The 21,348-nt window shown below is 41.3% G+C and overlaps 1 long non-coding RNA gene across 6 annotated transcripts in view; it reads right to left on the bottom strand.

Annotated features, from left to right (window-relative positions):
- The window catches only part of LOC102075754 (uncharacterized), a 103,715-nt gene that overhangs the window by 78,777 nt on the left and 3,590 nt on the right, over positions 1-21,348 (bottom strand). For all 6 annotated transcript variants that reach the window (XR_003216064.1, XR_003216063.1, XR_003216065.1 and 3 more), the window contains exon 2: positions 5,840-5,964. This is a non-coding gene — a long non-coding RNA (uncharacterized LOC102075754). The remainder of the gene's footprint in view (positions 1-5,839; positions 5,965-21,348) is intronic.

The raw sequence follows: 21,348 nt of genomic DNA, 5'->3' as shown, positions 1-21,348 counted from the left end.
GGTCTCTGATTAGGCAAACGTGTTGCATGTACACAAACACACGGGCACATGCACACACTTCACTTTAATAATACCATAGCGTGCCGGCTGTGCATCTGCTTCCCCACTCTCTCGCCGTGACATCACAGGGTTAACATATTCGTGCGTTACCGACCGGCTCGTCTAAAGTCAGACTGACAGCCGGGACATTAAGCAGCATTCCTTACATGCTGCCCTGCTGGGGAAAGCAGTTAGAAGATCATAACATATTTGAGTGAAGTGTGATGAGCGTGCAGAGCTGAGGGGGAGAGGCTTAGAGAGGATTTCACTGATCGCGTTAGAGCCAATAAATGGTGTTGCTCAGTTCAGCTCAGAGTGGAGCATATTAGACAGGAAAATCACTGTAACATCGAAAACATTCTGAAATTTAATCTGTTTCAACAGGTCTAATGTTGAGACACAAAAACTGCAAATAGGCTGGTGAGTTCCAGCTGTTTGCCTCAAGTGCTTTAAAGCCATTTAAAGGTAATGATACTTCTAATGTAACTAAAGTGGCCTTTCACTTATGAGTCCAAAAGGCTTCTTTAAAATCTCTAAAGATATCAAGTGTGATGTAAAGTATTTACTGAGGTGATTCACACACACACAGCCGCACCAACTCCTCAAGCCTTTGATCAGCCAAAAGCAGGCCTCTAAGGGCAATGATGTCCCAGAGCACAATTGTGTCAATGGCTCCATCATCTGAGACAAGAAAGTGGGCAAAAAAACCCCAAAACAAACAAAAACCTGTTTTAGTCTGGTACAGACCAGACTAAAACTTTTGGCATCAGAACAACTAACATGTGGGAGCGGAAGCGCTAACACAGAGGCAACAACTGCAGAGTGCAAGGTGAATTGGTGATGCCACTGAAGCAACTTCTATCTGTTAAACTGTCTGTGATAAATCTACATTAATTCTGGTGCATTATTATTTGGCGTTATAATACAATTTACTTTACATTTTTGCACACACTGTTTGAGTAAAATGCATTTAGAACCACTACATACAATTAAAACAGACTGAAGTGAAGACATAAATATGCATTCTTTCTAATGGCCAGCAGGGGGCGACTGTGTGGCTTGTGGTTGTTTATAGAGCAAACACCTACCGTTTACTCTCCCGCCTGCAGAAACACGGGAAAAAGTGCAGCACAACCCAGATTTGAAGAATTTTCACCTTTTAAGTAAAAGTTGTATGCAATTTTCAATACTCTCAAGACAGTTGATGTTTACAGTTTGTGTTGCACTTTTCACAGTTTTAGTTTGCACACTAGTCAGCGTTTTCCATGCAAACTATTAGCAGCTGCAGCAACCTGCTAACTAAAAAAAAGCAATCATAGGGAGGTTTATGTACCTTAATGTAAATCTCTTTGCAACCAATTTCACACTAGCAACTGCCAGCAAATGGTAAATGGACTGGTTCTTATGTAGTGCTTTTCTACTCTGAGCACTCAACGCGCTTTATACAACTAATTCATTCACCTAATCACACCCATTCACACAAGCACTTTTTCTAAACTGTTTAGTGCTTACTGTCTAACATTCATACACATTCACACTCCGATGAATGCATCAGAGAGCAACATAGGGTTAGTATCTTGCCCAAGGATATTGGGCATGCAGACTGGTGCTGGGATCGAACCGCCAACCTTCCAGTTAGTAGTTGACCTGCTCTACCACCTGAGCTACAGCCACCCAAATTCAGAGTTTCCAGTTAACCTATCCCCACTAACTGCATGTCTTTGGACTGTGGGTGGAAGCCGGAGTACCCAGACAGAACCCGTGCAAACACAGGGAGAACGTGCAACCTCCAGGAACAATCACCAATCATTCACCGAATGATTTTTCCATAAGGTCCAACAGTAAGAAGGCCTGTAAGAATGAGACTGTAGCAACTGATTTAAAAGCAAATGCTAGCAACCTCTAGCAGATGGTCACCAACCCGTCTCAAGCCTGTGTGACTGTGGTAGAAGAAACGATGGAGCAGGGTGTGGTTCACAACATGGCTACACTGTTATTAACAGTCGGCAGCATGAGCGTGCACTGTTCTGCTCTTGGTTTCTCAGTTGCATCCATCCAACACTTATGACATCATTGATAAAAACAAAGAAACAAGGTGGTGTCTCGGCAACAATGAACAAACAGACAAAGGAATTACATTAGACAGGTATGTAATGTACAGCATTGAAGTTATGGTTATGACATATGTGTAACTAATATTTAAAGAAAGGGCATAAAGTGTTGATAATAAACAGCATAATTACCAGAAAAATGATAGCCTTCTTATCATATAGGCTGAAAAAAAAAACCCCAAAACATTATCACAGTGAAAAAAAATTGGAAGATACTTCATCACCATCTAAGATAAGAGATTATATCCGATGATTGTCTACCTCCATAACTGCAAATGAAACGAGCTGAAAATTTGACACTGATGCATCAGGATGACGCGCTGAAAAAGGACAAAGTTTACACAATCATCTGCTAGCACAAACCCCAAAAACGTCACATGGAACAAACGTAAAACGTATTCACATTCCTACTACGGTGTTACAATTATGTTTTTGTATGTTTTGCCATGGTCGTGTAGGGGTTTGTCAGATAACAACCCGATCTCAAGAATATCCGAGGATAACTATGCCCTGGCTGAGACAAAAGCGTCCGGTATGCCATCTGATACGCCTCGCCCCAACGGTGTGAAAACTCCTCTGCGTGAAAAGATATGGGGTGAATCATAAGAGAAGAAAAATGTATACAGTCACGAATACCCTCATCGCCGTTTTAAGCTCTAATGAATGCATCTTAAAATGTAATAAACGGTTCTGTCTGCAACATCATGACAAAATCTTATTATTAACTACATAATTCAAGAAAAAATAAAAAAATAAAAAATTCTGAGGTTTTACCATCTTTGTCCAAAACAGAGGGGTGGCGTGCAGCGTGCAGCCTGCAGTCATACGGGTCAACCCTGCCAGAGCAGAGTTGAGGTGGTATCACATTCCTGACACATGATGTCATGGACGCCACTACTGTCTGCTATCTTTGTCCATACCAAATGACTGCTCATCCCTATCAAATCAGGGTATGAGGGTTTGTAACATCCCTGCTCGGTTTTCACAGGCAAACATCATCTAATCGCTTAGGAAAAATAAATCTTACATAAAGAAATCAAAGATGGCAAAGTGAAGAAACACTTTGACCTGCTAAACATCTCTTTTAAATGGGTCTGTTGCCAGCCTTGTTTCCTCCGGCTTGTAAACTCTTGGAAAGACACAGCCGTGCAGGAAGCAGAATTGAATGCATCCCTCCAGGGTTAGCATGATCCCAGGAGAGCCTGCTCGCTTTGCTCCTTTCTCTGTTTGACTAAGCAGGATGAAAGTTTGGCTGGAGCTGCCATGCTGGAAGCTGACAAATGAACATTGTGCTGGCAAGCGAGAGAGTGGTTATGAAAGAAAGCAACTCTGATGCAGCGTTCACCCAAAAACAAAACAGTAAACAGAGTCAAGCTAATGCACGGTCTAGAAAAGTGAGCACTGATTTCCTGATTAAAGCCGTTTGGGTCTTTCCACGAGTGAAAGACCCGATTCATCCAGACCTACTTTAGTGTTTTTACTCACACAACCACACACATTGCACAGACACTCACACATGCAAAGCCACCTTTACCTAACTTTACCCCAAGTACTTTATACACTGGCAAAATTGAAAGGGGCACTTCATTCACTCACAAAGACTATCATCTGCACCTAAACACGCTCTAATGAACAAAAATGTAATGATCTTATGATAGGCAGAATTGATTTAAAACAAATAAACAGGGTTTTACCTCAGTTACTATCAACTATTCTGTCTGCAAGTGTCAGATTGCACAATCCTTTAAAATACAGCCATTCCTTTTTTACTTGGTCACAGATAAATCATGTATTAGTCGTGATACTCTCAGTAACAGGGAATCTAATTCAAATGAAGAAATATGTACAATTAGAATGAAACTAAGCAAAGCATTAAAGGTCATGATCCAGTGGATTTGTGCTTGTATTTTGTTTTTTCCTTTGTATTTTTAGGCTTTTACACTGTACATACATATTATTCAGCTGATATTTGCCACACGACTGCCATCTTTCTTGCTTTTTGCACATCGTTAAAGTCCTCCACCCAGTGACTACAGACGAAAATGATCTTTTCGCTACACCTGGCACAATACATCTATTGTCCAATGTTCCTGCTGAAGAAACTAAATATCCAGCCATAGCCCGCTGTACCACAATGAACTCAGACTACAAATGCACTACTATAGTATCAAATCTTGTGCTTTGCCCATTGTCAGCAATTAAACATAATATAACAGGGAAAAATTGAAATCTGTCTTGTGGTTTTTTCCAGAAGCAACTGTTCAAACCTAGACTGAAGAAGCTTTCTCCTGGCACCTCTAACAAACAAGCCGCACTTGTTCGGTCTTTTTCTAGCTTTTCTCTCATGAACTTCAACATTTAACGTGCTAACTGAGGCCTGTAGAGTCGGAGATGTAGCGCTTGGGTTTTTTGAAATTCCACCAATGATTGCACTGTCTGATCTTGGGATGAATTTGCTGGGATTTCCACTCAGACTGAGAATTGCCTTGAATGTTTTCTACCTAATAATCTTTCTCACAATAGAATGATAGACTTTAAACTGGTTGACTTTATAACCCTTCCCAGACTGCTACGCAACAACCGTTGCTTCTCTAAGATCATTGCTGATGTCTTTCCTCCTTAATGCTCTGTTAACACCTGAATGCTTCCTAGCAAACTGCCAAAATGTCTGTTTTTACTGAGGTGTTCACAGTTGCTGACGATCAATTAATCAAGTGCATTTGACTAGCAGCACCTGGCTGCTACTCACACTCTTAATTCCTATGGAAGCAGTAAGAATTTGCTTTTCACACGACAGCAAGAAGTCCTGTGAAAACTTTCAAATGAATGCATGTATTAAAACTGAGTATTTAAAATCTCAACAATATTGCACACAGATGATGCCTGGCCAGAGATACATCGCTGTATCTCAGATATGTTGGAGAAGACGGGTACAAAATAATGCAAAAAAACAACATTTGTATTTGATAGAAGGGTGCAGGCATAAAAGCATAAAGTCTTAATGACTCACATAAAGTCTTTCTCAGTCTTAACATCACAAGGAATGAATGAAGAGAAGCAACAAGTCGGTCCAGAAATTAAATTCTATGCAGTCAGACTCTCGAATAAAGTGATTCTAATAGCAGTAAAGCTTGAAAACTGGATGTTAGACGTTTGGAAAAAAAACAAACAAACAGCTACAAGTGCCATCAGCGCTCTGACTCACATTCACCAGGCCTGAAATGATCAAACAAGCATGCATTGTGTACACATGCTGTAGATGGCAGTGTGGAAATTACAGAAATTATAAGGTGACTCTCACAAACACAATGTAAATGTGAGACTTCTGCCAGATCTTTGCTCCATAATCACCCGAGCGTTACCTGTTTGGGTGCCTATTAAGCATGACTACACTGTTTTCCAGTGACCATGGCAACAAAGGAGCCTGATTGAGCTGCATGAGCAGGAAGTGCTGCAAGGACAACAGGATGTGCCCTGGCTCCGCCGCCGGGGGTCGAAGAATTCAAGGAAGTTATTGTACTTTGTGGAATGAGCTCAGGAATGCAAGATGTCTGCCATTTCTTTTTCTTTTTTTATTTTGAGCTCTGAGTCGTGTCACATGTCGAAGGCGACAGGCTTTGAAGATAATGCGACCCTGTTGGATGCATGTGTGGCACGGTGCTGGCACACGGATGTTTGCGGTCACCCACCTCCACATTCCCCGACGACGGCCTGAAGGATTCACAGACAGGAACAAAACCCTCCCTCAGCAGTTATTCGGCTGGGGTACGCAGGCGTCCAGTCAAGCCACCGAGGTGGATGGAAAACTTGTCAACTGAAAAAACAGATTGAAATATGCACCTTGTAACCTCACTGGAAGGCAGCTAACAACAAAAACAGTGATATAATTCAGTGCGGTGTCACCGTCTGATAGATGCAGAGTTTCAGAGAAGATAAAGAGCAGGAACACCGACCATATCGCTGTGTCCCATTTAAGTTTGGCTTTCATTAGTTGGAGCTAAAAATTCTTTCCACAGTGGAAAACAATGTACTGTATACAGTGCATTGACTGTGTGGAGAAAAAAAGGAAAAAGCATTAGGCCTGCAGCACATATGGGTGAAATTTCTTGAATTAAAACTATGTGCATGATTTTACACCTGTTATCCTCTAACCACCCGGAAATATTTAACGCTGCTTCGAAAACGGGGATAGGATCTTACTGTAAAAGAGTTCATAGATAATCATCAGTTTTTAAATCAAGACAAAAAAAAAAAAATGTCACATGCAACGTCAGTGCAAGCTGAAATTTATCCACTTAGACCGCAAATAACCTGCGACTGGAGGATACATCACTGGGATTTTTCCACTTTCCACTCCTTGTGACGTATTACCCGATACAGCAACGTGAATGATTTGTTTTATGCACACTTTTACATATGATCGCCTATCATTGGTCTCATAATAATGTTATTGTCTATTAATGGGTGGGTGTAGCTCAGGTGGCAGAGCAGGTCAGCCACTAATCAGAAGGTCGGTGGTTCGATCCCAGGCTGCCTCCTGGCTGCATGCCAAATATCCTTGGGCAAGATACTAACCCCTGTTTGCCTACTGGTGGTGGTCAGAGGGCCCGGTGGCGCCAGTGTCCGGCAGCCTCGCCTCTGTCAGTGCGCCCCAGGGCAGCTGTGGCTACAATGTAGCTTGCCATCACCAGTGTGTGAATGTGTGTGTGAATGGGTGAATGACTGAATGTAGTGTAAAGCGCTTTGGGGTCCTTCGGGACTGAGTAAAGCGCTATACAAATGCAGGCCATTTACCATTAATCATTTACCAGTGAGGAACACCAAACACTAGCCAGTTAAATGTGACGATTACTTCTGCCTGTCCCCAAAAAGTTCACACTGAATTTGGAAAACAAGCGCTCAGATTTGTAGCTCCTTCCTCCTGGAACTGCAAAATCAACTAAAACTTGATTGATTACTTGCAGATGTAAATTTAATCATTTGGGTTTTGAATTTAAGGAATTTGTGATAAATATTTTTGGAGAAAAAATTAATCAAATAATTCAGAAGGCAGCACAGATTAAATTGATTGGTGATTATTTAACATTTCCCTGATCTTATTGACCACTTAAAGCTTTTACACAGTGAGCCACATTAATTAATCACTTTATCACACTCACTAATCAATGTATGCAAAGTGTAAAATTGGCCTCTCAGTTAGTGAGAAACACACTCTACCTCCTAAGCCAAAGTTATTCCACAAAGGCAGAAACAATTTAATTAATAATAGAAATGTGTATATGTGTGCCTTCCAAATTGTTAAAATTAGACTAAAGGGATATTAAAAGTAAAAAACATCCATCCACTTCCATTTCCCCAGCTACTTTCTCTTGCTCTTCCAGTAGTGGGCACCAACGAGTTCCCAAGCCAGCTGAGAGATATAACCTCTCCTGCATTTCCTGGGTCGACCCTGGGGACTCCTCCCAGAAAGATATGCCTGAAATCTCATTGAGAGGCATCCTGATCAAACATCTGAACCAAAGAAAGAGGAGCAGCTCCACTCTGAGTCTGAGCTGCTCACCCAATATCTAACAATGAGCCCAAATGCTTTATGGAAGAAACTCATTTTGGCTGCATGCATCAAATATTTCATTTTTTCCTCTCGCTATCCACAGCTTGTGGTCATAGTGAGGATACCAGACACTAACCACTAGTCAAAGGCAGAGGCCTTTTACATTTAATAAAACATTAATATTTAAAAAAAAAAAAAAAAAAGGCTTTCTCAAACGTTTAACATTTGTGGATGTATAAGTCTGATAATCCAACAAGCTAAACCCATGTGACCAAGCTATTTTAGCAGCTAAAGCGTTTTTAGTGTGGTTACGTATGACTAATAAAATTGATACCTAAAAAACAGGCAGCCATTCACACCTGTGGCCAATTTATAATCCTACATTAATCTTACGAGCGCATCTTCTGGCTGAGGAAGAAAACTACAGTACCCAGAAGCTCTGTACTCACAGGCACAGAGAGAACATATAACTTTAAACCAGGAGCCTTCTTCCTGCGACAGGTTGACAATTTTAAACTACAAAATTGTTTTATAATTAAACATATCACAGTGACACATAAATATACAGCTAGGATCATAAATGAGCCACTTGAATTGAATTTAACTGAGCTTTATTTAAATAGCACCAAATCACAACGGTCACATCAAGGTGCTTCAGTACCGATGATTAAAACGACCCCCTGTGAGCAAGCACTTTGCGATGGTGGGAAGGAAAAACTCCCTTTTAACGGGAAGAAACTCACGGCTATCTGCTGTGACAGGTTGGTTGGTGATTGGAAAGATGGGGGGAAAAAAAAGAAAAGAGTGCTGGTCATCAGAAAAAAAATATAGACTAAAGTTTACTGACGTGCTGCAGAGGTGTATAAACATGTGGGGAGTGAAAAGAAGACTCAGTCTGAGCCTGTAGCAGTTTAATGAAGGGGTGGTATGGAGTCACCTGAACTAGCCCTAACTTTAAGCTTTACTTTTCCATAAACGTTTGAGTCCAATCTTAGAAGCGGAGAGCGTGTCTGTTTCTCAAATCCAAACTGGGAGCTGGTTCCGAAGGAAAGGCTCTGCCTCCCATTTTAATCAGTCGTTTAACCCACTCACTTGCTCCACAGAAACCTCCAAGAACCAAGCTGCTGTGGCATCTATTCACATATTTCCTGTAGTCAGATTATGTATCCAGTAGCCTGACGTTGTCCTCCTGTGCGGTGTTTTTGATCCTGACTCTAATTGCCCTCCCTCCCTGCGAGACCTGCCCGTGTTCTGGATGTTTCCGCTGTGAAAGCCCTTCTCCCTGACGCGTGGATAGAGCTGTTGTGCTGGGGGGTCAGAGGGCAGCGGGGTCGTGGGTTAACACCACAGGCTGCTCTACAACAACAAACAAGTTGTCCCAAAATCCCCAAAAGGGAGCTGAAAGGCTTCACTTTCAGGTCCCATAAATCCCATCACACCCCAAATAAACAGCTAATTTTTACGCTCAAGGCGCCACCGTGAACGTCTCTTTCAAAGCCGCTGATGAGTTTGCGAGCATGTGGATCTCGTCTTTCACAAGACAAATCTATTTTCCACGCTGCCGTCAGCTCTACTGCATCTCCTCGCTCTGTATCTACAGCATTAAAAACGAGTAATGGAGTGAAACACGTCGAGCTAATGGGGGATGAGGGTGAGAGGCCTGATCCGCTGACGGAAGAAATGTTTGCTCGGCGATGAAAGCTACGTTCTGCCTGTGGGATCAGGGTGTGTGTTTGTGCGCCTGGAGGTGTAGTGAACTGCACCAAAATCCCCGCTGATGATGCGATCTTCAATGGAGGGGTTAACAAGTTTGACCCCAAAGGCCTCATGGTCAAAGACAGACAGACAGGCAGACAGACACACAAACATACAGGACGCCAGCAGAGAGGATGTGTAGACACTTTAGCTGTGATTAAACAGCGTACAGGAACATGTAGCACAAAAATGTTAAGCTATCTGAGCTGTTTTGTTTCTTAGCGGTGTATAGACAGCTTCAGAGGACACTGATCACTGCTGAAAAACAATATGACCATTTCCAGGATTATTCCATTAGAAGTACTTTGTAAGAGAAAACAAAAGTCAGAAAAAATTAAATAAATAAATAAATAAATTCATAGGCCACTGAATGTCCTATTAAAAGAAAATGAGTATAAAATATACCATAAATTGATATGTGTGGTTTAATTTCCTTCTGTCTTTATTTATTTAGGAATTAATTAATGATTTAGGCAGTTTTGATCCTGATGCCTTGAAATAATGGATCTGTGGTCTCATCTCTTGTAATTCACCTCCAATAATATCTGATATTTGATGGATGGAACAATGACTGTGCACTCAAACACAGTCAACTCAAGCTGCAAAAACCCGATCACTGTGTAAAATGCTTGATAATCTATTAATCAACCGAGATATGAGAGGCGATTTAACCTTGTTTACAGACAACGATGAATTATTTAACCTGCAAATATTAGTGGACATGAGCAGGTGAGGAAAATGAACAGGTAAAATGGAGTTCCGTCATAACATCTGCCTGTTCGTTTAACCATTTTTTAACTTCTTTGAGTTCATTTCCAGTTTGTTTGTTTTTTAATAAAGTTGTAGTAGGCTGAAGCTGGGCAATTAATCAAATCTCAATCTCAGGCAGGATTTTGGCCTTCAATGAGTCTAAAAACAACATAAAAGGAATAAAACTCTGAGTTATTTGCAGTAACTTTCCTTATGAAGCTCTCGTTTTGTCCTGTGTCCAACTAGAGGAAATAAAAGTCATAAACGGTTTTAGTCGGTAATTTTTTGGAAGGATTATTAAGAACTGAATCTTTCTTTGTCCTTGGATGTTCAAGGTGTGAGACCAAAGTTGTCTGTTTGCCCTCCAATTTTCTGTCTGTGGCAACAGTGCAGGCCCCTCGAGCCGGCCACGTCTCTTGCCACATGGGCCTCCTGTTTCCTCTGTCTGCCACTGAAGACATCCCATGGTAAAGTTTTCAGGCTGGTGGAAAATCAAGCAGTATCACAAGGTCACACTTATGATGAAGAACAGCTGCTAGTCTGGACTTAAAAATCCTAATTTGGGGGCAAATATACTGAAATACTCAGCTACTATTCACAGGCAGCAAAATACTTCAGTTTAATATCATAGTCTGCTAAGAAAAAGAGCAAATAATCACAGCAACAGGCATGAAGTCACAGAATGTGAAGTATTTCTCTATAAAAAAAAACTTCAAAGCTTGGCTGTCTTCTTAATCCAGTGATTAATTCACTAATTGTTTCAGCTTTTGTCTCTTTATCTGATAACGGTTCATTTATCAGGAAATTATTAAACAATTTACATGACAGGCTGGAAGAAAAACCTGCACAACAATGATAGATGACTGAAATAAATGTGTTTGTTTTTCACTGTAGTGCATTTGTTTGGACAGGCGGATATGAAACAGCCAAGGCCTCCAACCCTGCCTCGGGCTTCGCTCCAACATGGAGACCTAGTATCTCTGATCTTGACAAGTTTGGTGCTCCTAGTTATTATCTTCCTTGCGGGTGTTAGTATGACTCCACATCCAGGACCAGGGGCTAGCTGCCCAACTGCACTGGGATCACATGCTCACAGAACCCCTCCACCATGATTCATAAAGTAGCTCCTCAACATCAAACTGAGCAATTTGAGATGGTTTAGGCATCTGATCAGGGATTCCCCTGGTCACCTGTGAGGTGTTTTGGACATATCAAACTGTGAGCAGAACACAGAGCAGACCCGGGACACGATGGAGAGATTATGTCTTTCAGCTGGATCAGGAAGAGGAGCTGGAGGAGATGGCTGGAATTCCAGGCATCTCTTCCTTAATTGCTACCCTATGCAGCCTGGATAAACAGAAAATGGATGGATGGATGGATGGATGTACCCTCTATGAAATCCCAAAACCTGTTTTTGCTCCAGCATCCCAACAGCAATGCATGAAGCAGCTCCTCCAGTGTTGAAAAAGGCAGCGCAGTCAGCCAGCCCACACTTCATTTGCAACAGTCTCACTGATGTAGCGTCACTACTGTTGTATTCTGCCAAAACAGGTTAGGTCCAGACTAAACTGGCAGCCAGTGATTTAAAATCACAAACAATACACTGAGAGGTTCAGGCTGGCGTGCGAGGGAATAATCATCCATGCACATGGATCTACTGCCCTCTACTGGGAAAGAATATTTGAAACAACATTTCAGCTCCCTGCACAAGACATTTAAAGCCACTTCTGCAATAAACAAAGATCACAGGAAATGAAATATACTCAGCACAAAGTGAGCAAAGTAAGGTCATTAGGCTGTGGGAGAGTGACATTTGATTTTTATGTGCAGCCATCACCTTAGAAATTAACAGCACCGACTGGAAATTCAACAATAAAATAATTAACATGAATTCAAATGTTTATTTTACCGCTTTATCTGCAACAATGATGGTTGTTACTGCTGTATTTTTGTCTCCTGTGCAGATTTATAATCACGTTTTTAGCATCATCTGATAACGCCGCTGATTGGAGCAGCGGCACTTTTGCGATCCTTTACGCGCAGAAAAGTCACATGACCCGATTAATCCAATCCTTTATGACCGATTAGAAATATCTTTGGTTCAAAATGTCTTGATATAATTCATAAGACACATTTGAAATATTATAATGTAGGTCAACTAGTAACAAACCGGTGGTGAAAAAACACCGGAGATACTCAAAGTATAACCAGTGTTTGAGGTTAGCTGGTTCCATTTGTTTAGATATTCTACTTTCCGTGTTCCAGATCCCCAGAATTGATATTTTCACCGAATGGTCTTTTCTGCCTGCCAGTGTGTCAAGCAGTTTTCAAGATTAAACACCTTGGCAAAGACAAAAAAGCTCCCCCCTCTTGGAAATGCATCTATGCCTTCATAACAATATTATTTTCAGACAATTAATTATTATAATTTTGAATAGAAAGCCTTCAAGCTGGTTTTATTTAGGTTTATTTAGATTGTGTTCACCCTCAGACTGACACATCTGAATTAAAACTGATAAACAGGATTTTAAAGGAGGGAGCGATGGACACTGAGCAGCAGATCAGTCCGTGTAGAAACAGGACATAAGTTTAAGGAACAGGAGGATCATTTGATGTTGTAATGGTTTGACACACAGTGAAATGATTTAATGCACAGCAGAAAGTGCATATTCAAATTCATCTCCACATTAAGATGAGTAATGCCTTCAGACATTATATCTGTGGATAAATCAAGCAGAAGGTCAGAGTGCTACAAAACACAGCCACGTGATCTAGATTAAAACATTCTGCATGACTCTGTCTCTTTCTAGTCGTCCTGTGGATGTCAAGTGCACATCAGGAGTAGAAGTTCTCGGCCAGCTTCCTCATTCTTTTATTGCAGTGTGCTAATGGGGCAGACGGACAGTGGTCTGCCATCTTTGCTGCAACTGCAAACATACAAAATCCCACCTCATCTTCAGGTTGCTGCTCTGTGCTGGCACCTTTCAGCTCATCTTTGTCAGGGTTTGGATGGAAGACTTTATAATAAATAACTTTACATCCACAGTCTAATACTTAAACTGCAACAACACAGGCAGCTGTGATGAAAGCGTGCATGGGCTCTATCACAAAATCAGGAGGATCGGTGCTCATCTTCGAGCACCACACACCACAGAGGATGCAAATATCAGTCAGTATATACCCGTGATAGAGCGCAGTCCTGCACCGCGTCTTCCCCTCGGCCACATTAAACCAACCCAAATACCCAATGAGGCCAACAGCGGCTCGATAAAGCCATTCTCCACCAGGACTTTCCATGAAGTTCATCGTAGATCGCCAAGCGAAGAAGAATAAAACCAGCCAAGAGCAGATGAAGTGGGCAAAGATGAAGCAGGGCAGCACGGAGGCGAAAGGAGAATGAAATAGTTGATGCTCATTTTCATCCACTCAGGCCAAAAAGATCCATTTCCAGCTCTGCTTAAAGTAGTAGCATCAACTTAGATTGTCTAACTAAACACAGTGAGGCAGATTACATGGACGTTCATAGAAACCTTGTCTGGTAGCGAGGGCAGTGAGACGAGAAGAGATGAGAACCAGTGTCATGGCCTTTTAAGTTCTGGCGTTTATTTTGTGAAAAAATATAAATAAAAATCAACCCAATAATTTCTTACAACTTAAACATAAACAAGAGTTAACTTAATCTGATTCAGCAGGTTCGAAAAGTGGTCAAAAATCATTTTAAATCCTCCCGTCGTCCCAACTGACATTTGGCAAACAAAACATTTCCAGCACACCCCTCCAGGCTGCTCTTACTCTTACTCCCTTAATTATTGGGAGGGTCCAGAAGTTAACAAACTAATCACTTTTACAAACCTTTTCCAAAAGTAAAATTAATTACAGATTTACATAGCACACAACATGAAAAAACGGAGATCCAAACACTGTCTCGCAGCCTTTTCTATTAAAATGCCTCATAGAGCACTAAATCTGGTACCTGAACACAGTGAAATATCTTCATTTTTAACATATTTATGGCTGTCATGAACCAGCATCTCTCTGGTGTCACAGATGTTTTAATACCTGTGCCATGACGTCATGAGTCTGCACACAGACGTCGTGTTGAACAGATGGCGCTGTGGTGAGGTCAGAATAACTAAGAGCTGATTACGCTCAAAACTGAGACTTTTTTGTCTGATTGTAAACAGCCTTGAAAGTTAAATGTTGCTACCAGGGGCGTCATAGTGGAGGCTAAAGTGATGCTCAGATAAAGACACCCACGGAGCCAAAGGAAGGAGGCAGCCGCAGGTCTCTCTCAAGGATGGAACGCAAGATGAGCTCATACAGTGGCAATTAAACGTTATTCAAACAGCAAATAGCTTTTATCGCTGTGGTTGGTTTTAAGATTGATTTAAAAACTTGCATTCTTTTCTAAACAGGAGAGTTCAGCTTATTTCATTATATATAACACAGAAAACGAAGACATCATTTTATCATTGTTTAAATGAAAATGTGTGTCGGAAACATTAATAGATCAGTTCGCCCGCTTTTTTGAAATATTCTCATTCCTACCTTATGAGTAAGCAACGGGGACACAGGCAATATTCTCGGAGTGGGCAAAAAGACGTGATAGAGGCGGATGGAAGTGAGGAGAGCGTGGAAAATAAAGGTTTTCTAACACAAACAAGAGCTTTTGTGTAAGTGCTGAAAATGGTTTTCGGGCCGTTTAAAAAAAAAAAAAAAAAAAAAGAGGAAAAAAAAGAACACAGGCAAGAGAATCGGGCCATGACGTCAGAAGCTCTGACAGCCTGTTCTTTGTGGGCGTTACCTATTTTCAATCAGCCAATAGGGAGCGTTGTTGTGGGCGGGGCCGGTTTCAAAGATGAAAGGTAAGAGAATCAGGCCGTCACATCAAAGTCAACCCAAGTCCATAAATAGCAGGTGAAACCTACACTGGACAAGCACGTTTCTTACTTACAGTCACGAGCGATTCACTGGATGAACTTTTGTTCTGCTACCCTCAGTTTTATTTCAATATCTGATTCATTGTAGCTTTGTTCCAAATGTCAAAAATGAGCAACCTAAAAGCAAAACCAGAATTTGTGTGCACTCTGCCAAAAAGTGCACTGGACAAGCTTATTCAGGTTAGGAAAGCCTTCCAAAACACTCTCTCTGAAAATCAACTTTTAAAAGAGGGTACAAAGACAGCCAGACAGCAAATCAAACAGCTGATGGCCCAAATTTCACTGGTGCGTGCCAAGCTGGACCAGTATGAGATCCAAGCTGGAAAACTCACTGATGAATCAGTGTCACGCAAAGTGGAAATGAGCAGCGCCACCAAAGAAAAAGGGGATCAGACTTACTCAGGTCAGGAAAAGACCATCACCTTTGACCTTGAGATGAACCGTCTGAAACAGCAGCTTCAGCAGAGGGACAGCGAAATCCTGATCCTCAAACAGGAGAAGGACAGTCTGTCTGCCGAACTTGCACAGCTTCAGACACACGAGAAACCAACATTTGTGTGCACTCTGCCAAAGAGTACACTGGACGACCTTATTCAGGTTAGGAAAGCCTTCCTAAAAGCTCTGTCTGAAAATAAACTTTTAAAAGAGGATTCAAAGACAGCCAGACAGCAAATTAAACAGCTGATGGCACAAATTTCATTGATGGGTACCAAGCTGGACCAATATAAGATCCAAGCTGGAGAAGAAAGAGAGGATCAGACTTGTTCAGATCAGGCAAAGATCATAACCTTTGACCTTGAGATGAACTGTCTGAAAGAGCAGCTTCGGCAGAGGGACAGCGAAATCCTGATCCTGAAACAGGAGAAGGAAAGTCTGTCTGCTGAGCTCGCACAGCTTCAGAAACACGAGGCCTCTCTGAAAGAAACTCTGTGGAATGAGAAAACACACAGAGAGAATCTGGAGCAGGAGAAGAAAGTCCAGCAGGAAGAAAATAAGAAAGTCCTGGAAGAGCAGAAAGTGGTGAAGGACACAGAAGAAATGCAGAAAAAACTGGACGAGCAGACCAAAGAATTAGCGCAGGCAAAGACAGAGGCAGTAGAGACGGCAACCCCAGAGTCGTCCTCATCAAAGGCTGAAATATCAACACTGGAGAAAACACAGAAAATGGAGGAAAAGTTGTGTGTCAACAGACTGATCCAGTTGGTGGTTTCTCAGGCCATAGAAAAAGTCTCCTCTAAATACAAGCTCTTCACAGAGCGCCTCACTCCTGACTGCATCAGCGATCGCCTGATTCAGAAAATCTGGCCTGAAATCGAGCTGAAACATTTGGATCTGTCCCCAAAACGGCTGAAAAATCTTGACAAGGCCATTCTCAAGGATCTATGCATAGCACACAGCTGCAAGGACAAACATTTGATTATGAAGCTGAGGGAACAGCTTGATAATATTACTGTCCCAGCCTTCACCAAAAAGCTGCTGTCATTACCAAGAAGAGTCCTCAGTGTCTCTAAACACAGAGAAGAGTACAAGGACGTGGTGAAAAACGTCACTCAAGCTCTGGTAATGCACGCTATGAGCCAAGAAAATGAGACGACAACATGGCGTCCAGGAACATCAGATTTTATTATACAGAGGCTTTCCCATAAGATCTGGAACAAAATTCTGTCCAAAAACTACAAAATGTCCTTGGAGAACATTGAACAACTCGCCCTGTCAGTATACAACGAACTCCATGACAGGTGGGATTCTCCAGGACTCTTAATGAAGTCAAGCAACCCAGTGGTTGACGAAGCAATCGTCAAAACCTTCAAAACACATGCCAAACTGAGGAGCCGAAACATCATCTTTAGGGCTTTCTCATGTGCACGCTAAAATTCAACTGACACGTGCATGCGATTATGTGACAAAACTCTTAAATTGGCTTAAAATATTCATTTAAATTGGGCATCTAAATTTAATTTTCAAACCAGAGTGGTTAAAGAGAACCACTCTTCTTCTCCCAACTTCCTTCCCTCATCACCAACTGGCCGAGGCAGATGGCCACCCCATCCCAGAGCCTGGGTCTGCCGAAGGTTTCTCTCTTTTAAAAGAGAGTTTTTCCTTCCCACTGTCGCCAAAGTGCTTGCTCTAGGGGGTTGGAGTTTTTGTGCATTATTGTAGGGTCTTGACCTTACAATATAAAGCACCATGAGGGAAGTGTTGTTGGGGTTTGATGCTGTTTCTTAAATCAAAATGTCCAATTACAACAGGACATTTTGAATTAAGAAACAGCACCAAACCACAAAACAAAATAAAATAAAAATAAAAAATAAAAAAAAAACTTTGAATTTGTGTTTTGTTTTATTGGCTGTAAATTTGCTAAGAATGTCATAAGATTAGAATTGTGTGTCTCAATATCATGTATCATAGCATCACCCTGTAGTTCAACTTGAAGTGGATGTCATAGTAATGTCTTTCTGTATGTGTGTACAAACCGGTGGTGAAAAAACACCGGAGATACTCAAAGTATAACCGGTGTTTGAGGTTAGCTGGTTCCATTTGTTTAGATATTCTACTTTCCGTGTTCCAGATCCCCAGAATTGATATTTTCACCGAATGGCCTTTTCTGCCTGCCAGTGTGTCAAGCAGTTTTCAAGATTAAACACCTTGGCAAAGACAAAAAAGCTCCCCCCTCTTGGAAATGCATCTATGCCTTCATAACAATATTATTTTCAGACAATTAATTATTTTAATTTTGAATAGAAAGCCTTCAAGCTGGTTTTATTTAGATTTATTTAGATTGTGTTCACCCTCAGACTGACACATCTGACTTAAAACTGATAAACAGGATTTTAAAGGAGGGAGCGATGGACACTGAGCAGCAGATCAGTCCGTGTAGAAACAGGACATAAGTTTAAGGAACAGGAGGATCATTTGATGTTGTAATGGTTTGACACACAGTGAAATGATTTAATGCACAGCAGAAAATGCATATTCAAATTCATCTCCACATTAAGATGAGTAATGCCTTCAGACATTATATCTGTGGATAAATCAGGCAGAAGGTCAGAGTGCTACAAAACACAGCCACATGATCTAGATTAAAACATTCTGCATGACTCTGTCTCTTTCTAGTCGTCCTGTGGATGTCAAGTGCACATCAGGAGTAGAAGTTCTCGGCCAGCTTCCTCATTCTTTTATTGCAGTGTGCTGATGGGGCAGACGGACGGTGGTCTGCCATCTTTGCTGCAACTGCAAACATACAGAATCCCACTTCATCTTCAGGTTGCTGCTCTGTGCTGGCACCTTTCAGCTCATCTTTGTCAGGGTTTGGATGGAAGACTTTAATAATAAAGATTAAAGTCTATAGTACTATAATAAATAACTTTAAGTATTAGACTGTGGACGTAAACTGCAATAACACAGGCAGCTGTGATTAAAGTGTACATGGGCTCTATCACAAAATCAGGAGGATCTGTGCTCATCTTCGAGCACCACACAGCACAGAGGACTCAAATATCAGTCAGTATATACCCGTGATAGAGCGCAGTCCTGCACCGCGTCGTCCCCTCGGCCACATTAAACCAGCCCAAATACCCAATGAGGCCAACAGCGGCTCGATAAAGCCATTCTCCACCAGGACTTTCCATGAAGTTCATCGTAGATCGCCAAGCGAAGAAGAATAAAACCAGCCAAGAGCAGATGAAGTGGGCAAAGATGAAGCAGGGCAGCACGGAGGCGAAAGGAGAATGAAATAGTTGATGCTCATTTTCATCCACTCAGGCCAAAAAGATCCATTTCCAGCTCTGCTTAAAGTAGTAGCATCAACTTAGATTGTCTAACTAAACACAGTGAGGCAGATTACATGGACGTTCATAGAAACCTTGTCTGGTAGCGAGGGCAGTGAGACGAGAAGAAATGAGAACCAGTGTCATGGCCTTTTAAGTTCTGGCGTTTATTTTGTGAAAAAATATAAATAAAAATCAACCCAATAATTTCTTACAACTTAAACATAAACAAAAGTTAACTTAATCTGATTCAACAGGTTCAAAAAGTGGTCAAAAATCATTTTAAATCCTCCCGTCATCCCATCTGATATTTGGCAAACAAAACATTTCCAGCACACCCCTCCAGGCTGCTCTTACTCCCTTAATTATTGGGAGGGTCCAGAAGTTAACAAACTAATCACTTTTACAAACCTTTTCCAAAAGTAAAATTAGAGCTGGGCGATATATCGAGTTTTTTAAAAATATCGATATATTTTTATACGAGATATAAGATGTGACAATATCCTTTATATCCTCTCTTTCGTCCACTTTTGTCTTTACGCAACGTTACTCGACCTCGCCTCTCCTTCACTGAACACAACTCCCCCTCCTCCCCCATCGCTTCACCTGCAGGCAGCGACAAGATGGACACGGCAAATCTCCGTTAATGAGTTACTGCGCATCGCCCCGTGCGTGGGCCTGGACGGCGTCAACGTGTTAACGAGCTAACCACGCTAACGAGCTAGCCACGCTAACGCCATGCACGGCCTGAAATCCTTTCATTTTCTCAAAAGTTGACTGCGTGCCTTTTGTATGAATTCTGGTTGTGCTTGATGACCGCAAACCGATTTTATGTGATACACAGCGCTCAGCAATCTGTCAAAAAATGTTTTAGTTCGCCTTTGGTAAGCTACGGAGCTGCACCGCTTGATGGATTGTCGGAGCATTACGGCTACCGAGGAGCCTCGCGGAGTAATACGTACTGTGCTTCAACGTAATATTACCGTATTTTGTGTGTATAAGAACCATAAATGGCACCTGTTCAGAGACATGGTTACGAAGTGGATTTCAAACTCCAGGCTGTCAGTCACGCAGTTGAAGTTGGGAACAGAGCAGCTGTGAAATCTCTCTTTGTTATTATGCTCAGCGTCTTTTAGTTTACATTTTGACTGCACAATTGTGAGCTCTTTGTTATGCACAAAACAACATAGTTTTCTTTTATTTATAGAGCATCATTCTTTAATAAATGCTCATAATTTATTTTTGAGTAGTTTTTTTCATGTACATCTATGCTGTATGTTAATAAAATTGCCTGTGTGACATGTGGGACACAGCTTTGACTAAGAACTCTCTTTTTGTTCTTACTTTATGGCTTTAAAAAGATATCGAGATATATATCTTATATCGCCATCCAGCTAAAAAATATCGAGATATGAATTTTGGGTCATATCGCCCAGCTCTAAGTAAAATTAATTACAGATTTACATAGCAAAACTAGGTAAGCATATTCTTACTGTTATAACAAACAGAACCTTTTAACAAATGTGTATTTTTATTGCAGGGAATAGGTAAGGTTAAAGTTTAACAACAAACACTGAGCCTCACTTTTGATATTCGCACACAACATGAAAAAACGGAGATCCAAACACTGTCTCGCAGCCTTTTCTATTAAAATGCCTCATATAGCACTAAATCTGGTACCTGAACACAGTGAAATATCTTCATTTTTAACATATTTATGGCTGTCATGAACCAGCATCTCTCTGGTGTCACAGATGTTTTAATACCTGTGCCATGACGTCATGAGTCTGCACACAGACGTCGTGTTGAACAGATGGCGCTGTGGTGAGGTCAGAACAACTAGGAGCTGATTACGCTCAAAACTGAGACTTTTTTGTCTGATTGTAAACAGCCTTGAAAGTTAAATGTTGCTACCAGGGGCGTCATAGTGGAGGCTAAAGTGATGCTCAGATAAAGACACCCACGGAGCCAAAGGAAGGAGGCAGCCGCAGGTCTCTCCCAAGGATGGAACGCAAGATGAGCTCATACAGTGGCAATTAAACGTTATTCAAACAGCAAATAGCTTTTATCGCTGTGGTTGGTTTTAAGATTGATTTAAAAACTTGCATTCTTTTCTAAACAGGAGAGTTCAGCTTATTTCATTATATATATATAAAACACAGAAAACGAAGACATCATTTTATCATTGTTTAAATGAAAATGTGTGTCGGAAACATTAATAGATCAGTTCGCCCGCTTATTTGAAATATTCTCATTCCTACCTTATGAGTAAGCAACGGGGACACAGGCAATATTCTCGGAGTGGGCAAAAAGACGTGATAGAGGCGGATGGACGTGAGGAGAGCGTGGAAAATAAAGGTTTTCTAACACAAACAAGAGCTTTTGTGTAAGTGCTGAAAATGGTTTTCGGGCCGTTTAAAAAAAAAAAAAAAAAA

This window comes from Oreochromis niloticus, linkage group LG22 (assembly GCF_001858045.2).
Source record: "Oreochromis niloticus isolate F11D_XX linkage group LG22, O_niloticus_UMD_NMBU, whole genome shotgun sequence".
Taxonomy (NCBI): Eukaryota; Metazoa; Chordata; class Actinopteri; order Cichliformes; family Cichlidae; genus Oreochromis; species Oreochromis niloticus.
This window is presented reverse-complemented; position numbering and strand designations above follow the sequence as displayed.